Source organism: Condylura cristata, unplaced genomic scaffold (assembly GCF_000260355.1).
Source record: "Condylura cristata isolate star-nosed mole 26May11 unplaced genomic scaffold, ConCri1.0 scaffold00017, whole genome shotgun sequence".
In the NCBI taxonomy this organism is placed as follows: domain Eukaryota; kingdom Metazoa; phylum Chordata; class Mammalia; order Eulipotyphla; family Talpidae; genus Condylura; species Condylura cristata.
Genome location: NW_004567118.1, coordinates 42512864 through 42530905, shown reverse-complemented (window position 1 = coordinate 42530905; position 18042 = coordinate 42512864).

Sequence of the window (18042 nt, the reverse complement as noted above, 5' to 3'; positions counted from 1 at the left end):
GTTCACTCCTCTCTGTCCTTCTGGAACCCCAAGGAAAGAGCACACTCTTTTACCAGGGGCCATAGGAATTGGGCAAAGTAAAATCTACTCTGCTGAAAGAGAAGCTTATGCTTTGTTTCACACTCAGGCTCCTTTTTTGCAGCCTTCTGTTCTCACAGGGTTTGTGCTGGTGACAGCTCCTTGGGAGAACATTTCCTAGGAAGCCCCGTGATGATCTGGCTCTGTCACTGCCCTGGCTTGTTTATCTTTGCCTGGGATTCTGCGAGTTTGTCTCTTACCGTATCTCTCCCTGGTGGGTTTGTTTGGGTATTTGAACAAACGCTGCCTTCTGCTTTGATAGTTGTCCTGTGGGAGCCTTTTTATCTGTCACTAATGTCATGCTCCAGAGCTATGATAACTCAAAAGAACCCGCTCATACCTTACAGCAATTTAAAACCAGCAGCATTCTCACCAAGACTCCAGGGACTGGCAGAGGCAGAGCGAGCTTCTGTGTGGCCAAAACACAGAACAGACATCCCTCAATCGCCGTCATCATCCCGACCTGCACTAGACACTTGGTGGCTTGTGAAAAGGTCCGTTCTCTTGCATGTGGGTCAAATCTCAAATTCTCAAGACTCCCAGCTGGCTTAAAAATGTCAACAAAGAATCCTTCTACTTCTCAAGCATTTTACATTTTCCCATTTAAGCAGGAAGTCTGCAGAGACAGGGCCCAGCATCCTGTTGAAGCTAAGCACCAGGTCTTCATTGCGCTTCGGCAATATGGCAACCTGTGTGCATAGGTGCCGCTGTGGATAAATCATGGTTCCCGTGGAAAGTGTCTAAATCCTATAAATTATGTACCCACCAGGTTATAATACTCATTTTATTTGTGTAAACCCACTAGTCATCAGCCATTCATATGAACCATAAGAAAGGATTTCAAGTAGGATTTTTTTCCAGAGCTTCTAGTTTGGTTCTGACATATAATACCTGGGAGGATTGCAGGAAACCATAAATAAATCCTAATTCCTACATTGGATCCTTCTGTCTCCTAAAGATTTATCGTACATTAAAGATTTTTGCTGTTTAAAAACCAAACACCCTCAGACCCCGGGATCTGGGTATCCATTTGGAAAATAACAAACGCTTATTTAGGGGATTGAGAACACTGTTTAAATGCAAGCACCCACACAGGACCTCACCAGGCCAGGCAGAAAGACCACCGACTACCCGGACTGAACGGGGCAGGGAAATCCAAGCTACTGACAGACAAGCCACAGGAAGCTCAACAAAAACATGGTCTAAAGCCTCTGTTCACCCAGGCAAAAGGAAAAGCCAGTAATTTCCAGAGTCTGGAAGCCAGGCCACTGGGCCAGGGCAGGAGTCCCAGCAGTGAGTCCCTAGAGAGCGCCTGCCCTGGGACTACATTGTGAGATACCCCTCTGCACACCCTCCCCCCACCACTACCTGGACCCCTGGATCACTCTGGATTACAGATGGCCCTGGAGGAGGAAATGGCGGGAGACACAGACATTAAGCATGTGGCTGGCGCCCTTCCAAGCTCTGTCTAGGGGTCGTCCAGTGCCTGCTTCCTTCAACAGACCACCAAAATGCCCAATCTTACTTTGAAATTTCACTGTGTCAGCACCAACGAGTCTCATTTTCCCCTGGCTGATCATACAATATGACAAGAAACACTTTTCCGAGACCTTCATAGGTGGTTTCCTGGGAAAAGGAAGACTTTGACAGACGAGCTAGCAATAGGTGGGTGGCCCACGGGAACAAGTGGCCACCCAGAGCCAGTGGTCAGAGCCAGTGCCTCTGACGCATGTGGCCCCAGGGTGCTTGGAGGAATGGCAGGTCCATCTATGAGGTAAGAAGCCATCAGCCTGAGCATGAGGCAGGACAGGAGGCAGAGGGCCCGCTGTTAGAATGTTTGATGTTTCCCTTGAAGCAGGCAACAAATGGCCAAAAATTCTAGAGCACTTACTCCCTGGCACTGCATGTATGAACCTCTTAATCAGCTCAACATCCCTAAGAATTAGACACTGTTATCATTCGTAGTTTATGATGAGAAGAGAGCATCATAGAGGACAGGGATCTTGCCCAGTGTTGGCAGGTGAACCCCAGAAGGATGGTCTTAGCCATTATTGTTACTGTTGTTTAATTTTGTTTCCAAGATTACTTAATTGATTGGTCATGTAGGGAGAAAGATCAAAGACTTCTAGAGTTAGGGCTTCCCAAGTTGGCTCTGGCTCCAGTCAAGGAGTCAAGAAAGTAGAGTAATTTCTACCATGAGAGGGAAAATATGAATTTAACTGCAATGGCTTCAAACTATATTTACAAATTATTTCATATGCCTCCCTTCAAAGGTTGGAGTCAAATTCTCCTAACTTTGTGGATCATCTGGCCTGACGACTTGTTTCAAAGGGATGAACTAGCAACAGAGACCATGAGTGACTTCCAGTTCTGGCTCACAGAAGACTTTGTGGCTTCCTCCTTCGTGGATCACTGGATGTGGGAGAAGAAGGCTAAGAAGGATACCGCTAAGAAGGATACTTATGCCCTCCCTGGTGGCGCAATGGGTTAGGATGCAGCACGGCAAGAGAGTCACAGCCACTTCAGTGCGAGTTCAATCCCCAGCCCTAGAGGTGATCCGAATGGTGCAGCAGACCTTTCCTGTCTTGCCCACTGCTCCCCTCAGCAGTGCACTTTTTCGAACTGCCTGTCCTGCTCCCCATTTTATCTCTGGTGAACCCTTTCACTGCCCCTGCACCTCTGACCTGTATCCCAGTTCTGAATGAATAAATAAATAAATTTAAAAAAAAAAAAGGATCTTTAAGCAGCCTTGAGGAGATGAAGTCATCTTGGAGAGCCCCAGTCAAGTCTTCAGATGAGCATGACCCCGGCTGGCATCTTCCTTGCCACCTCACTAGATACTCTGAGCCACCGCTACTGCATTAAGACACAGAAATCATGAGATAATATGTTTATTGTTTTAAGTTGCTACATTTTAGGGTAATTTATTATGAGCAATACATAGCAATAGATGCTTCTGTGTAAGAGGAGAGAAGGCAGACTGGTCTGAAAGCAGCCAGACTTATGCAGAGTCAAGGTGTAGCACGTGAACTCTGGCAGAGGCCAAAGAGGCAGGAAGGTAAAGGAACTAGTAGCAGGAAGAGAAAGAGCTGAGGCCAGTAGGTGCCTCATGCATGAATAAGAAATGGAGAAGTCCTAAGCCTTCTCCATAAAATCAAGAGCACATGGCTTAGGAGTGGGGGTGAGAAGGAGGGGTATAGAGAGATCAGAGAGTGGGGGTTCCTGTCTGTGAGGAGCACATCTGGGTAGACAAGGTTGAAGTTATGGGAAGGTGAGGCCAGTGGAGTTGAAAGCCAACCTAAACAGAAGCAAGTCTTCAGCTAAAAAGGAGGACCTATCTTCAGATGCCAAGTTCTCAACATAAGTGGGGGTAATCCTGGCTACAGAGTCGTCAGGTCAGATGGGTGTTATCTGTCTTTCAAGCTGGCTGGTCTGCCAGATTCTCTCTTCCCTGAGATGACTCTTTCAGATTCCTGTGGGAATAAGTCCCAGCAAAGCTCTGCCCCCAACATGTGCGAATACAAGAGGGGGGCAGATCTCATTGCCAAGCTTTGAGCCTCCCACTAGAGCGTTGTTCATTTGCTCTGAAACCCTCTCTCTGCTTCTATGTTGTTAACCTCACCAATGTACCCATGCCCTTTCCTAATGTTTGGAAAGGGCAAGGGCATCTCAGGGTGGTCCCTGGCCTCCTTGCCTTCTCTGTGTGCGCCTGCCCACTGCCATACCACCCTGGGACATGGCCCAAGCCCCAGCATTTGCAGAGAAGTGAACATTTCCACAAAACAAAGCCAGAAATACCTTTTGTAAAATGTGTTAGAACTAAAAAGATAGGCTCTGAAAGCCCTTAGACATCAGTTCTTCCACTTTTGTAGTTATTTAATGTTAAAAGCAAGTCAACTTGAAGCTGTATAATAAATGAATTCCAGCTTGAGTCTTGGCAGGATTTGTTTTGCTTGAGGGACGTTGTTTATGCTAACGGGTGCCCCCCCTGTACAGTTCGATTTCTATTATACAAAGTCTTGTCCATCATCTGGACGCTGCTGTAAACAAGATAATCTTTGTCTACTAGGAATGAGCCTGATGCCAATAACTTTAAGTAAACACAAGCACCAGTTTTTTATTTACATTGTCTGAGGTAACTGCTGGCAAAAGTTTTTAATGGCGCCATCGGCCCCTCCCTGGCTAAGGTAGTGTCAGCTTTCTGACTGACCTTGTTTGTGGAAGACTCAGTCGGGGGAAGGATTTCATACTTAGCAGATGAGTGCTACACCCAGGCCTGCATTCTTTTTTTGTGGTTTTGGCATTTTAAAATTCCATCAAGTTAGTATTGCCTATTTTTGTGGTAGATGGAGCAAGACAGGGCAGAGGGGAAGACCTAGACATGTAAAGTGAAATCATAAACTTAGCTTTGCTTTGATACCGTCAGTGGCCAGGCTCTGGCTATGTGTGGGTGCCAAGGTTTATGAATAGAGGGAAGGCTCAACTCCACGGAAGACATTGGTGCATTGAGTTGCATTCCATGCAGGAAACAAATGGAATTTTGCAGAAGTCAGAGTGTCTGTTGCAATTCCAAACCAAGCAACCACAGAAACATATAACTCTTCAAATAGCGATAAATCATCTTTGTGGAGGAGTGAAGAGAAAAGCAATTTTTCTGCTATTCTCCCCTACTAAGACAGCAAGAACGATGTAGTGTGTGTGAGTCACACTCCTGGACTTCTTCAGGAATAGACTAAAAATGTCTTTTGTGGTAATAACTATTTGGTTAATATTCCAGACTTCAAGTGTAGGACATAAAAAAAAAAAGTCCATTTCTAAATGTTGGATGGACTTCTCGTGGAGAGATGGTGTTTGGAGGGTGGGAAAGAGAGTCCGAATTCTACACTTCAACAGGAGTGAGGCTTTTCCCTTGTTTGAGTTCAGGTTTCATAATCTCTCAGATCTGATCTATAAACCTTCAGATTAAAATGAACAAAACCAGGATAAATGCCAGTCCACTTCAAATCTGTATATTTTATAGTGTTTGGTTTTATTTCCTGCAAAAAGAAATGAGCCACTAAATTGGCCATTGGCGCCAGGGGCAGTGATGAAGACTTAGGAGCACAGCTTGGCTTTGCAGCTCTCTGTCTGAGTGACCACAGGTAAGTTATTTAATCTATCTGTGGTTCAGTTACCCCATCTATGTTATAGTACTATTATAAAATAGTACTTAGCTCCTATGGCTATTGAAAGGATTAATCTAACTTGCCTGTGATAAGCTTGAAGGCATTATTGGACTTCTCTGACAGAGTATGTTGTGGACTCACAGAAGATGCTCAAAACAGATCCCATGTAATAGCAGTGTCAGGGGCAGAGGTGGGGGGGGTGGTTGGAAGGACTCAGATGCAGAGAACAGAATCCATGCTAGCTAGTGCAAGTGAGTTGGGCTTTATAAAGCAAAACGGCTGCTAGAATTGCTAGGAGAACTTGAAACAACAATAGCAAAACACAACCGGGTTGAGTTTTCAGGGCTGATTCCCAAAGCTGTCCTGCAGAGATGAGCCCCTGAGAAACTGCTGCCTCTTCTGTAATCAAGAGACGGTCATTGCTGCCCCAGGGTCCAGAAAGTACAGCCGCTGGCTACCACCCACCCTGCTGCCTGGAGGCACAGTGCCCCTGTGAGCTGGCCCAGAAACCACACATGCTTACCCCACATCACTCCCTTCTTCCAAGTCTGTCACCCACTCAAACTCACAGACAAAAGCTCAGGTGAAAAAGAGTGTGGTCAAGTCATCCAGCATTCCAGCCTGCAGATCTGGAAGGAAAGCCAGAGCTGGGACAAGGAGCTAGTCCTACTTGCCAGGTTATGATGGTCCTGAGATGAACATGGAAAATGAGAGGAGAATGGGCCTCGTGTGTACTCACCCCTCCCTTCACTGTCTGCGGCCATGGGTGAATCCAAGCGAAGCCCTAAAAATTCAATGGCTTCAGGCCGTCACTGTGGAGTCTATTAGATGATGCCAGGAGAATCTGGAAGAAAGTAAAAACAGAAAATGGATGGACTCAAAGCAGACACTGGTTGAATATTTAGCAATATCAGAGGATAAATGTCATTTTTTAAAGATGAAAAACAAATTCAAAAGACTTTGATTGCTCAACTAAAATCAGTTGGCTATATTGGTAGGATTTTGTGGGTTTTCAATATGGTAAGGAAATTGCTTTATTCTTGTTGGTTAAAAATTAAACAACAGAAGGGAATGACAAAATATTAGCAGTATATTTCTGGATATTAAATGAGTAGCTATTTAGTTTTCCAATATGATTGCACAGTCATCAACATTTATGTATTAATTTCACTATCATTAAAAAAGCAATTTATCTGATTTTTAAAGTCAATCAACCAAACCAATTATTTATTTTACCATCCCCCACATTGCTGGCTTTCTTTGATCTTTTAAGTAATTTGCTGATTTTATTTTTAAGATTTTATTATTTATTTATTTATGCATACAGAACTGGGGTATAGGCCAGAGGTGTAGGGTGGTGAGAGGATTCACCAAAGACAGAGTGGAGAGCAGAACAGGCAGATTGATGAAGTACACTGTTGAGGGGAGCAGCGGGCGGGTCAGGAGAAGCCTATCTGCCATGTGGTCACCTCCAGGGCGGGTGGGGTTGAACTCATGCTGAGGTGGCTTTAGCCTCTTAGTGCTGTGCTTTAACCCACTGCACCACCAGGGAGGGCCTGATTTGTTGATATTTTAAAAGGCCTTACCAGTAAGTAAATCCTTATCTGTGGAACTAAATAGATCACTTTGTAGGACCATTTCCAAAATACACACACCACTTTTGAACTAAATTAATCTGCTTGTCAATAGCTAGATTTTTAACTCCTCTCTTAAGTAAATTTGTCTCTCAACATCTTAAAAGTAAAATGCAGCCTTAGAAATTGTTTTTTTAAGATTTATTTATTTATTTATACAGAACTGGGGTACAGGCCAGAGGTGCAGGGGCAGTGAGAAGATTCACCAGAGACCGAGTGGGGAGCAGTGCAGGCCAACTGACAAAGTACACTGCTGAGGGGAGCAGCGGGTGGGTCAGGAGAGGTCTGCTGCGCCATGTGGAACACCTCTGGGGCTGGGGATCGAACTCATATGGAAGTGTCTTTAGCTTCTTAGTACTGTGCTTTAACCCACTGTGCCACCAGGGAGGGCCAGACTTAGAAACTTTTTTTTTTTATATAGATTTATTTATTTGTGCATACAGAACTGGGGTACAGCCCAGAGGCTCAGGGGTGGTGAGAGGCTTCACCAGAGACAGAGTGGGGAACAGAACAGGCAGATCGACGGAGTACACTGCTGAGGGGAGCAGTGGGCGGGTCAGGAGAGATCTGGCTCGCCATGTGGTCACCTCCAGGAATCGAACTCATGAGGAAGCGGCTTTAGATTGTCAGTGCTGTGCTTTAACCATCTGCGCCACCAGGGAGGGCCTTTAGAAACTATTTTAAAGTTACTTCTGTTTTACTTTCTTTCTCTGAACAGTGACAGTAACAAAAGCAAGGTTGGGAAGTTTCCAGTGGCTGTGTGGGATACTGAGCAGAACATAGGAGACAGTTCTCATGACCAGCTCAGGCTTTGCCACACTATCTCTAATGTCCCAAAAAATGTTACTCTTTTCTATTCTAATGTGTTCTAGAATATTTACCAAGTACTAGAAACTGGAATTTTTCTGGGCCTGGAACATAATAGATATTTGGCAAGTATTTGATGAGTTAAAGAAAAGGAGGGGCGGGGGAGTTGTCATTTTATCTTCACTGTGTCGTAAAAGGACACAATTGTGATCTTTGTCTTACTGCTTAGGGAGAGCAGTGTTTTTCTGCCCTTCCTGGGAGGCCTGTGGAGGACTTAACCTGGATCTGACCCAGTCGGGCAACAAGGAGAAGCTGTGTCTCCAAGAAGGTACATGGAGCTCTGGAAGTAGCAGCAGGAGGAATGGGAGGAGCTACAGGAGCATGGGTGGTGGGGATGGGGGCAGGAGGGGCAGTGATTGGGCGTCTCTTGCTAGAGAGTGAGGACAAGAATTCTGCAATGTCTCAGGGCAAAGAGATAGAGGACCATGTGTGAGTGTTTGATGCGCAAGTAGCAGCCGACTTTACAAGCAGCAGCCGACTCTAGCAACCCGGGAAGCAAATGGAGTCTGGAAAAGTAGCTGGGTGTGGGGTGGCCACAAGCAGCCTCTGAATTTGACTCTTGTTCCATCCTTTTGGTTCGTTCTCTGGCTTAGGGAAGCCAGGAACAGGCTTCTCACCAGCATCCTCACAGAGTATGAGGGAACTTCAGGAAAACCCTGAGTGTTCAAAGGGCAGAACTTACTCTCCTGACATTGGCACTGCTTGAGATTAAGAATGTGTTTGTCCTGTTGAGACATCCTGGAACTGTGTGACTTCTTCATTCCAAACCAAACCAGAATCCCTAAGCTTCCAACTCTGAAATTATTCTTGGCAAAGTTGTCCTCTTCTTTTAGAACATGTGAGCATAAGAAGAAAGGAGGCAGTATCTTTTCTCTGGTTCTTCTTGAAGTATCCTCATGAGCAGCACATGGTAATTGCAGTCTCACCCCTCCCTGCTGCCCCAGGCAATCCCTCTGTCAACGAGGTGGTGGGAGTCAATGGAGAGGGAAACACAAACAGTGAAAAAGTGTGCAAACTTTGCCGAGCCAGGTCTGATGGTGATGTCTACCCTTGTCATGGCTTACAGGACACATCCTTTCATAAGGAGCTGTCCTGAGCACGAGGGGACTCTAGGCACCATGCCCCTCTCTCCTTTCCAGCCCTCACCCCACACATCCTTACCCTAGTTCACTGAGCCTTGTAGATGATTCTAGAATGTCGGTGCTTAGCCTCTCTGAGCTATTGAAAGCTAAGCTGACATACAAGCTCAAAAGAGAAAAAAGAAAGCCTGACACCTTCCCAACTTCAAAGGGAGCTTTGCTCAGGGTCTCTTCCCCCTGCTTGAAGTCTGCAGTCAGGGACAGCAGACAGAAAGAAGAGGATATATTTTTTCTTTTTTACCAATGTCTCCGCGAGGACGCATCTTCATTTTCCTGCAGGCCATGTCCTCACATCAACAATGTCTTATATGATATAAAAAGAAATGCTACAGGACAGTGAAGCCACCCCACTCCTGTCACTGTCTCAATTTGGGGTGGGGAGTTTGCTGCAACCACAAAACCCTTCTTATTCCTAGGGAAAATGTGGGTGTTCTTGCCTCCCCACACAAACATGATTTCAACAATTCCGTTTGGCTCCAACATTTTCCTCTCTATTAACAGCTGTGTTTTGGTGGCCCTGGCTTTTTGGTGAACTCTTTAGAATAGGACACTGTAGTAATCCTTTTTTATTTTATCAATTTACTGCTCACAAAAGTTTACCTATACCTTGGAAACCCCCTTAGCCTTTGACTGTGGACCACGCTAACAGGCTTTCCTGATGCCAGTCAGTGCCAGTTTGTTAGAGCCAAGTGTGTGTGTGTGGGTGGGGTGGGGGTGGGGGAGGGTGTAGTATGTGTGTCATGTGTGTCATGTGAGTGGTATGTGTATGGCATGTGTGGTATATATGTGTGGGGCTGTTGTATGGGGGGAGTCTGGTATACGTGTGTATGTGGTATGTGTTATGTATGTGTTGCATGTGTGCTCTGTGCTGTGTGTGTGGTATGTGCTCTGTGCTATGTGTGTGGTATGTGTGATGTGTGTACGGTAAGTGTGATATGTGTGTGTGTGGAGTTTTATGGGGGGGTATCTATATGGTATACATGTGCACATGGTGTGTGTGCCATGTGCGTGGTGTGTGCATGTGGTCTGTGCATGCTGTGTGGTAGGTGTGATATATGTGTGTGTGGTGTGTGCAGTGTGCATGTGTGTGGTGGGTTTCGTGTGCAGTGTATGTCATGTGTGCGGTATGTGTGGGGTACGTGTGGTATGTGTATATATGGGGTGTTTGTGTGGTGTGTGTGTGTGCATGTGTGGCGCAGGGGGCAGGCAGTTTAGAAACGTCTCTGTGTGTGGTCTCGGGCTATTCCTCATTTCATGAAATCCATGCCTCTGGCTTCTGGCTCCGGTCAAACTCAAACGTCACTGAATGAGTTCCTTATCCACTTTCCAAAACACTGAAGAGGTTTGAAAGGGCTCTGTGGGTAGACTGTTACTATCAGCAAAAGCAAACAAGCCAATGTATTTAGCTAAGCATTTTTTAATATTTAAACATAATAACCTTCAGCTAGTGGGAACAGTTGTGGCCAACAAGGAACGGAGTCAGGAGGGAGAAGCACTGCCAACGTTCCTGCCTGAGGGGAGTGGGAGGAATGGAGCGGCTTCCCCTTCGAGGGGCCGCCCTGGGCAGCAGGGTTGTTTACTGTCGGTGGCTAGGCTGCTGGAGGAAGAAGCTGGAAAGGAGGGCCCATCTGCCCTCAAGGCTGGAGGACTCCTGGGGCGGATTGGATGCAGCTGGCCAGGGGCTTCACTCACAGCCCTTTCAAAGTCAGATGTGGTTTGAACCTAAGGGAAGAGAGTATTTTCCACCCTTGGGAGAAGAAAAAGGTCTAGGCAGCCACTCCTTTTGAAGAAAAAGAAAACGGTGAGGGAGACTTAATTAATGCTAAGCTGGAAAGCTGTGGGTGTCCAGAGCCAGAAGCAGGTAGAGCAAATAGTCTCCAGCCTGGCCTCTTTCTGGCTGCTGATGCTGTTGAAGTGCCCTCCTTGTGGTCAGGAGAGCCCGCAGTCCCGTCTGGTGGCCACCCTCCCACAGCAGGATGGCACCAGACACCCACTCACCAGACCTCATGCCACCAGCTGAAAGTAACTTTCTGGTTTATGGAGCAAGACAGAACTTCAAAGTCAGTTATTCTTCTCCACTAGAAAAAAAATATCACCTCGCACTCCCACCTGAGCAGGAGTTTTCTGGAAGCCCTCTGTCCCCTCTACCCCAGCAGACATAGGGCCAGCTCCTGGGCCAGACTCTGGCTGTGCCACCCCAGGGCTCTGAATGGGCTCCCTGTCTGCCAGAGCAAACAAGATCCCCCATGAGGTGGGGCCAGAGGTTACGAGGGACTTGTTGCAGGACAGGAGACTTTTTCTCTCTGGATGTTCCGTTAGGGAGAGCCTGCCAGTGGGTTCGCCCAGGAGTCCAATCTGTTCCAACATTATGGGTTCACCCAGTAACAGCCCCACTCCAGGAGCACAAGGCCCAAAGGCTTCCAGAGAGCAGCAGCCCTCCTGAGCCCCAGCCAGGGCAACCTCCTGTCCAGTCCAGGCTGCCACACAGGTTTCATCCCTGTGCCAGGCTCACCACCAAGTATCTAAGTGCTCTGTTTTCTGGGACATAGTTCCTGAGCACTTACTCCCTCTTTCCTATCAGTGACTTGGGGATACTGCTATCCAGTGTGGTGTTTAGAGAAGGACCCACATTAGATATCACTTGGCTTAGTCATTCCTTGATAAATGACTGCTGTTACTGCCACAGCTTGGAAATGGCCCAGCTTGGGGCCTGGGTGGCAGCAGGATGCCTGGGGTCTTGCTACTTGCCGTCAATTCATTTCTCAGTTGTCCGACACATGACAGGTACACAATGGTACATCATGCCCAGCACCCTAGTCCTCAACCACAATCCCTTGTGCCCTCTCCCCACTGCTCTTGGTGTCCCCGTGGGGGGCTTGATTTGTGCCCTTGGGAGGGTGATTTAATACTATGGAATTTCTCAGACAACTGTACCTCAGATAGGATAAGGAAAAAGAAGTATTCTGCAAAGAGTAGGTACTCAATAAATATTTGTTGATTCCATTCTGAGGAAGAATAAATGAGAGGCAAAGTGGTGTGGAGACACAGAATTTCAAGCATAGCTGTTTCTTTTCTGAGGAGTTGGGATGAGAGTGAGGTCTCAAACTCCCCATGTCCACCCACTTTTTTTGTGGATCCTCAGTGCAAAGGCATCCCAATTAGGGAGAGAGGGGCCCAGGAACATTTATCTGTACCTCAATAGCATCAGGTTCCTGGGCCCTGGGCCCTCGTGTGAAGCATCTCCATGAGGCCCTGGGCTTGGCCATTGGCTGGGGGGCTCCTTAAGCAGAACAGCCATACCCGTGATTTCAGATGACTGCATATGACCACCAGGCCTCTTGTTTCAGCCAAGAGACTTCTCCCCTCACCACTAAATAATCATCAGTAGAAAACTGTTAGAGTAGATCAAATATAACCATATGATGGAAAACAATGCAGCCATTATAAAGAATACCCAGAATGGTCACATGGTAATTTGAATGATTTGTAATATGTGGTAAGTAAAATCAGCCAAAATTGTGCGTCTAGAGAAGTCTCTTTTATGTAAATAGAAAGCACATCATCTTTGCTAGTTTAGGAGGTAACAGTTTTCTGCCAAGTATTTAAACATTTAAAATTTCACTGGGGGAGGGGTTGTTAGGAAGTATATAGAGTGCTTGTAGTTCGAATGATAGGAACTGCAAGTACTAGTTACCTGAGGTTAAGAACACATGCAGAAGTTTTGTTTTTTAAAAAGGCAGAAGTTGATTGGTGGGAAGGAGACAAGAAACCCCTGACCTAGTTCAGCATACTTGAGACAGGACAGGCAGTTTCAGCTCAAGCTGTTTCCGATTAATATCAGTGCTCCAGATGAATAGGACATGAACCGCACACCAATTATGAGAAGCCCGAGGAGGAAACTCCCTCTTCCGTCTGTCTATCCACCCCTTGTCTGCCCACCCACTCACAAGACTGTAGTCTACCCCCGCCCACAAAAAAAGGGGGGAAAGAAGATTATTTTGTAGCTAATAATAGAAAACCTCCATAGACAAACCTCGTGTATTTCCCTCTCTCCTCAGTGCTGCCCCAGCACTAAGTGGAGGAAAATTGAAAGATGCAGGGGACTGTGTGTGAGCAGTAAATCAGCTCCTGTTGCACCCCACGGTCCCCTTTATCCCTTTGCAGAAAATCCACGACTGTCCCTAAGTCATGCAGGAAGTAGCTATGGAGAAAGCACGTCCCTTTTCCTAATAACTAAAGAAAAAGTGGGGAATGTTGGGAGTGACCAAAGATTTACTGACAAGTAAAGAATTGAGCCTTGCATCCAAGCTTGATGAGGTGGTAATAAACTGACCTTGCATCCGGGATGGGACTAGTTGAAGGTGATAACGAACTGCTAATTAACTGGGCCTAGCATCCAGGAGATACAGGTGGGAGGAACTGGGCCTAGCATCAGGGGACACAGCAATGAGTCACCCTTTGGAATGTGAACCTAGAATCTATATAAAAGACCCTTTCCCCCTAACTGGGTTGGCAGTAGCTGCGGACCCCACCCTAGGGGCTCAGTCTCAGCTGCTGTCGGGGAGCAATAAACTCTGCTCAGCCAAAAAAAAAAAAGAAAGAAAGAAAAATAAAGAAAGGGGAGGAAGGGGGCCTTAAACAGTGATAGCTGGTGACTTTGGGGGAGTGGGGAAAAGCTGTGTTCACTAAATGCAAGCAGGTAGTCACAGGAGGTAAAGGTGAATTTGAAACAGAGAAGGCTCACTGGGTGGGAGGAAGGAAGAAATCATTTTGCATTGAAGTCACTGTGAGAAAGGATTGAGGATGAGGACAAGAAAAGAAAGCAAGGAGCTTAGAGGATTCCTCCTCATTCTGAAAAGACAGATCTGAAAGTTTGAAATTCATGGAGGAGGTTTGGGAAAAGAGAATTGTTAGATCTGGTCAATTAGATCCTTGAAAGAGGAAAGGATCCTGAATCTATGCTGAGCAGTGAAATGGCACAGCAGGAGCTGAGCGCTGTTTGCAGAGCTGAGGCCACTGATCTCTGACTTCCCTATGCCACGGTCTCCAGTGCTCTGCTGGCCCCTAGAGGGATGCCTTATAATAAATGGCATCACGCAGATGTCCAGATTTGTGCGCTACTCTGGGGCTGTCCAAGAGAGAGCTGAGTTGTTTCCAGCACATTTTCTAGGGGACTCAGAGGTGGGTGGCATCAGAGAAGGGTCTATAGAAAAGATGGCAGAGCATCATTGAGTCTCAGAAAAGACCCAGGGCAGTGCCTTTGTGCCCTGCAAGTTTGCAAAATCTTTCTTCTTTGTCATTACCTATTTTTAAACACCAGACTCACCAAATAGTGGTTAGTGAATGAGTGGGCAAAGTTAGGGGAACCCAGGGAAAGGAGTGGAGGGAGGAGGGTCAGCCAAATCTCATGATCAAGAGAGGTGTGTCCCGGAAGGGGTTTTGCTGTGTGTCAGTGTTCTTAAAAAATGCTAGCCAGCAGGAAGGTGTGTTGAACCGCCTCTCTCATGTTTACCTTACAAAGTAGAAGTGAATGGTTATTATTCTAATTCCAGTACAAAACTTGAGGAATCTAAGATATAAATCAATTTGGCCACTTGCTTGCTCCAAGAGTAAGCTTGTATCACACAGATAGTAACTATGTTAGTTATCTTGTTGCTAACAAATTCTCACAAATTTAGCAACTTAAAACAAAGCACATTTATCCTCACAGCTTCTGTGGATCAGGAACCTAGGCACAATTTACCTGAGTGTTCCAGCTTCAGGGTCCCTTGTGATGTGTCAGAGATAGGATTTCACCTGGAGACTAAACTGTGGAAGGATTTGCTTCAAACTCCTGTGGTTGTCGGTGTGTGGAGGGAGGGGGCAATTTCTTGAGTGCTATTGGGGTGTGGGTTTCCGGACCCTGATGACTATTGGCCAGAGGACACTTCAGTTCCTCGATGTGGTGACTACACCTTCGTGGCTTTTATCCTCAGAGCAGGTGGGAGGAGGGTCTACTAATAAGCTATAGTCTTATGCAATAAAATTATGGAAGTGAGAACCCTCCCTGGTGGCACAACGGGTAAGGACACAGCACTGCAAGCAAGGCTGTAGCCGCCTCTGCGAGTTCGATCCCCAGCCCAGAGGTGCCCCACATGGTGCAGCAGACCTCCCCTCAGCAGTGTACTGCGGTAGTTAGCCTGTTCTGCTCCCCGTTCTGTGTCTGGTGAATCCTTTCACCACCTCTGCACCTCTGGCTTGTACCCCAGTTCTGTATGCATAAATAATCTTTTAAAAAAAATCATGGAAGTGACATCTCATCACCTTTCCCATCTACTGTGAGTTAGAGAGTCGTAAGTCCCCACCTATTACCAAAGGGAGAGATTACACAAGTGCAAAAAGGCAGGGTGGTTGGGACTATCTTTGAATCTGGTGACCACAGTGTGTAATGGATTTGAGTTCAGGCAGCAAACTAACTCACCCAACCACTGTGCTCTTTCCTGTCTAGTTGTGCTAGTTATGTCTAGCGCCAAATATGCAATACCCTACCCTATGCAAGTGTCATCTCAGTGCACAGAGTCTCTATAACAAGTCTCCACTGGCAACTCAAAAGAAAGCACAGGTATTATCTCACAGCTTCTGTGGATCAGGAACCCAGGCACAATTTACCAGAGTGATCCAGCTTAAGGGTCCCTTGTGATGTGATCAAGGTGTATGTCAGAGCTGGGGTTTCACCTGGAGACTAAACTGGGGGAAATTTCACTTCAATGGGTTTTAGCCACCTAATAGCTGATAATTTTCAAAAGAGTGTGATCTACTCAGAGGATTCCTAAACTCTCCAAACTTCATCAGGCACACTCCCAACTGGAAATAGAAGGGACAATCAAATTAGAGTAAATAGCAGGGTACTACTTCTAAGATGTGAGAAGTGCAGAGTTGCATGCCGGAACCTTGGGCTGGGGCAGCAGAGCGGACTCCATCATACCACCAGCAGGCCCAGTGTGGGAAGGGCAGGAGAAACAATGGCAATCTAGAAGGAGAGAGTTGTGAGGAGGATATTTCCTTACAAGGGAGGACTTTTTTTTAATTTATTTTATTTATTTATGCATACAAGCACTGGGGTATCAGTTTGAGGTCCAGGAGGTGAGAGAATTCACCAGAGACAGACTCACCAGGGAGCAGAACAGGTGGATTGACTGAAATACACTGCTGAGAAGAACAGCGGGTGAGACAGGAGAGGTCTGCTGCACCCTGTGGGTCACCTTCCCAGCTGGGTATCAAACTAGTGCTGTAGTGGCTGGCAATTGCTTCATAGTGCTGGGTTTTAACCCCTTTTGCAATCAGGTTTGGCCCTGGGAGTGGAGAGTAGATTTGATATATTACCAATAGATTTCCTACCAGGGAGTATCCCAACAATTATGATTATACTTATGGTTACTTGCATCATTTAAATCAATATGAATTTAACATATAAAAGTTGTTTAAAACATCTCAGAAATAAAGCCCCCAGGGCTCCCATGGAGGGTAGCTTCCCCACCCATTGTACAAAGGGGGCCTCTTAAGAGTCTTCAAAGCACCTCCCTCCTAGCTTGCTGTGTATTAGAAATATGCCTTGTTATAGGCAAGGAAAAAAGATGAGGCCCGTGTCCTGGCAGCGAAGGTGAAGATGGGCAGCTCTGGATACCATGGGTCAGTCTAAGTCTCATCTGTACCTTGTACATTTTTCTTTCCCATGTCCTCTGCCTTGCCTGTGGTTGGGGCTAGTGGCTAAAGTGTTGGCACAAACTCTGGAATGCCAGTTGCACAGACTTAAGTTTGGCAAGGGTTCTACCATGTTCATGTTTTACTGCTTATTTGCAAAATGTTGGTACTTGTTTCTTGTCTAGGAAACAAAGAGGCCCTTCTAGGTGTTTCGGGACTACTTCCTGCACCCCATTCCCTCCCAGCTGCACTCCAGATGAGAAATATTAACCGATATTTCCTCAGTCTCCAATCACTGTCAGTGATGCTTCCACTAAAGACATTCCCAGCTCATGTCGCATCTAGGTTCCCAGCAGAGTACCTAAAGTAACCTCATTCTAGTGATGTACCAGCTGATTCGCTACGTATCCTCTTTTACATGAAGAACATTCTTTCCCCAGTATTTCCCTCCTGAAGACAATGCTCTCTGCCTCTTTTCAGTTGCCTTACAGGTCCAGATTCTATGATAGAATCAAATAGTGAGTCTGCAATATGTCCCTTTTTAGAAATAACCTGACTGTCCATCAAGGAAAGACTGAATTAGCCAAATATGGTCTATCCATACAACGAGATGCTATTCTGAGATAAAAAGGAATCAGGGGTTAGGACAGATTTGGGGGATGATGACGGGAAAGGGGACCGTACAAGGCAGTCACACAACAAGTTGTCATGGGCAGCACTTGGACAGGGCAGTGCCTCAGACACGAGGGCACGTAGAGGTTCATGGTGCACGGACAATAATCTGAACAGGAGGAGGGCAAAGCAAATCCCAGGGCAGGGGAACCATAAAGTGGGTTGTGTGTAAAGCTGATAACTGCTCTGTTGTGTGTGTGTGGGGAGTGGGGGGGGGGCTGGGTTGGTGCTGTAACAAAAGGCTAGAGCAACGTGGAATATTAAAACCACTAAATTTTTTTCCTCCCTCCTTTTTGTCCATACTGGGACTTTATATATTCACATCTTTGTTTTCTAGTGCAAAAGTTGATTTCATATTCACCTCCTAGTTTCCCTACCCAAATGTTGGAATCTGGAACTTCTTCAAGGAAACTAAAAGCCAAGATCTGAAAACAAAAGTTTCCAAAAGTTTCCATTTACCTCAGGCAATGCATGTAGATTTTGAGCTGATGGCAGGGCTGGGGAATGTCTCTAGACCAGAGCTTTCTGTGTTTCTATGGTGCTGACCCCAAGTGGATCAGAACAGGACAGGCTGTTATGGGTTGATTGTATCTACCCCCCTTCCCTCCAAACTCACATAGTGTTAGTACTGATTCCATCCCAGGTCATTGCTTCAGCCTGGGCATCCAGGCTGCTCAGGAAGTTCAGTTCTTGGTGCTTTGAGCAAAACAGGAGCTAAATATATTTTTAATTAATTAATTTATTTTTTACAATATAGTAGTTCTGCTGCTGATGGAACTTAGCTATAGCATTCCCGCAGTCTCCTCT